General features: G+C 42.2%; 1 protein-coding gene across 12 annotated transcripts in view; it reads left to right on the top strand.

Annotated features, from left to right (window-relative positions):
* Nucleotides 1–295: 295 nt before the first annotated feature.
* POLE2 (DNA polymerase epsilon 2, accessory subunit) overlaps nucleotides 296–2848 on the top strand; it is a 39975-nt gene continuing 37422 nt past the window's right edge. For 9 of the 12 annotated variants that reach the window (XM_023753057.1, XM_023753065.1, XM_023753060.1 and 6 more), the window contains exon 1: nucleotides 296–315. The gene's annotated coding sequence lies outside the window, so the exon portion shown is untranslated. The remainder of the gene's footprint in view (nucleotides 316–2848) is intronic. The other 3 variants (XM_023753072.1, XM_023753067.1, XM_023753061.1) reach the window with 2 other exon arrangements.

The raw sequence follows: 2848 nt of genomic DNA, 5'->3' as shown, positions 1-2848 counted from the left end.
GCTTGTTAGCACCGTGACTGCCACCACCAGCCCCCACCCCCACCCCCTCCACTCTTCACCTCCCCACCCCCACCCCATCCCACCTTCACCCCCCCACCCCCCCCCACTCCATCCCACCTTCACCCCCCCACCCCAAGTCTCCGCCTCTACGGAGTGGGAATCCTGGCGGCGCTGGCGGGCGTCCCTGAGACAGCAATTAGAGACCAGGACGCTCCTGTGCCCTCAGCAGCTGTCAGCTGATATTGTTGCAGAAACTAGGCCCAGCCAGCCTTCCCGATTCCGGACCATAGACAGTTCCTGAGCGTTAAACACTGGGTAGGCTGCAAGCTGTGCCTAGGTCTCCTGGGTCTTTTTCTTTTTCTCTCCTCCTCTTCTCTTTTCTCTCCTTTCTCTTTCCTTCCTTCCTTCCTTGATTTCCTTTAGAACTTCTCTGATAGGTTTCCTGGCCATATCAGTGTTTTCTAGGACCTACAGAACGAAGCTTTCCAAGATTTTTTCTTATTAAATCTGCTTTAAGAAGGAAGGAAGGGAGGAAGAAAATACAGTGTTTACACATTTTAATACCTGCCAGATGGGATATACTTTTCTGTACCAGGTTTTCATTACAACTTGTGTGTAAAGAGTTTTTTGTTTGTTTTTGTAAGAATATGTTTTATGGGACTTTTAATTTTGCCTTTGGCTTAATGGTGAACAAGGACAAGAGTGGATATGCTTTGGGAGAAAATAATGAATTGTTTTCCGTTGATTCCTGGCATTTTAAAAATATGATCAATTTTTCTTTCTTTTACTTAGAATTTGAATATTAAGCTATCATTCATTCAGTCAGAAATACACTGAAATCTATGAGCTGCGAAACACTGTGCTGGGGCAAGGGAGTAGGAGAGAGTAAGATACTATGGTGCTTGGGGCAGATGGTATATTAGTTATTTATGCTGCATAACAAACTATCCCAAAACTTAGAAGCTTAAAACAGCACACACAGACTTTCTCACATTCCCCTCGGGTCGGTAATTTAAGCAGGCTTAACTGGGTCCTCAGCTTCAGGGCGCTCACAGGGCTGTGGTCAAGTTGGGACTATCTCCCATGTCAGCTGGGTAGGATTCGCTTCCAGGCTCATTCAGTGCTTGGCAGTGTTCAGTTCCTGCAGGATGGCTGGACTGGGGGCCTCCGTCCTTGCTGGCTGTCAGTGGGAGGATGCCCTCAGTTCCTTGCCATTTGGGCCTCCCCAACACCGCAGCTTGCTTCATCAAACCCAGCAAGAGAGAGTCTGCTCTCAAGATGGAAACCGCAATCTTTTATAACCTAGTCATGTGACATTCTTGTCACTTACAAAATATTACTTTTAAAATTACAATATCACTTGTGCTATATTCTGTGGTCAGGAAAGTCACTAAGTTCAGCCTCCAGTTAAGGGGAGGGGATTGCACATGGATGTGAATACCAGGAAGCATGGTATTAGGGGGTCATCTTAGAAGTCTGGCTACCATGAATATTAAATAATTCACAATTATTCAACATCAATTGTGAAAAGTATCCAAGGAAAGATGTGTTGAAATAGCGTATAATCAGGTTTGTATAAATGGCTGTAGAGTCAAGGAAGGGCTTTATTGAAGAACTGGTTTGAGTGAGTGTTAAAGGATGAGCAGGACTTGACTAGGTGAAGGAATGAGTGGGAGGAAATGACCATTTAAGACTATGAGGGAGGAGAAGACCAGAAAAATCAGAGCCACTGGGTGAGCCTAATGAGATTTGGCAGGGCTAGATGCTGTACAGTTTTATGGGCTTTGATCTATCCTAAGAGCTGTCCCAAAATGTGTGTGATTTTAGGGACTCAACATCAAATATTTATGGGCCACCTTTTTAGCACTCTGCCAAAGGATGATACAGTTTCAATTCTCAAGGAGTATCATCTATAACAGGGGTCCTCAAACTTTTTAAACAGGGGGCCAGTTCACTGTCCCTCAGACCGTTGGAGGGCCGGACTTTAGTTTAAAAAAAAACTATGAACAAATTCCCATGCACACTGCACATATCTTATTTTGAAGTAAAAAAACAAAACGGGAACAAATACAATATTTGTATTTGCATGTGGCCTGCGGGCCGTAGTTTGAGGACCCCTGATCTATAATAAATATGAAACACTTACATATGAAACAATCAATAAGCAATTCAAGATATAGAACAATTAGTGTGACCAGTAAAACAATAGTATTGACATAAAGTATGAAGTTGTGTGCTACAAATACAGAATGGCATGTAATTAGCTAATTGTTTAAGTGCAAAGTGTTCATTCTGAGCACTATTGGTATTTAAATCAGAGATTCATGTAATTTTTTAAAAATTTCAGCTTTATTGAGTTTTTTGTTGTTGTTGGAGAGATTCATGTAATTTAATATGAGTGTTGCTTAAGTAAGGCTGTTATGTTCAAAACACCGAAACAAATGAAGTCCTGCCTTGAGAGTATGGTAAGAAATTGTACAAAGCTAATGTAATGTATCAAATCTCAGGTAAATATAAGTGAGCTTTTTAAAAATACAGATTTTTATTGATTTCAGAAAGGAGGGGAGAGGAAGAGAGAGATAGAAACATCAATAATGAGAGAATCATTGATCATCTGCCTCCTGCATACCCCCTACTGGGGATACAGCCCGCAACCCGGGCATGTGCCCTGACCAGAATCGAACCTCGACCTCCTGGTTCATAGGTCGATGCTCAACCACTGAGCCACACTGCTGGGCATAGTAAGCTTTTTAACAATTTCAGAAGGAAGGGGAGATTGCAGCAGGTAGTGCTGGTCTAGGAAGACTTCTATTTTTAAAAAAATATTTTTTATTATTATTGACTAGAG

This window comes from Myotis lucifugus, unplaced genomic scaffold (assembly GCF_000147115.1).
Source record: "Myotis lucifugus unplaced genomic scaffold, Myoluc2.0 scaffold_41, whole genome shotgun sequence".
Lineage (NCBI taxonomy): Eukaryota > Metazoa > Chordata > Mammalia > Chiroptera > Vespertilionidae > Myotis > Myotis lucifugus.
Note: the sequence above shows the minus strand (reverse complement) of the source record. Positions and strands in the feature narration are given on the sequence as shown.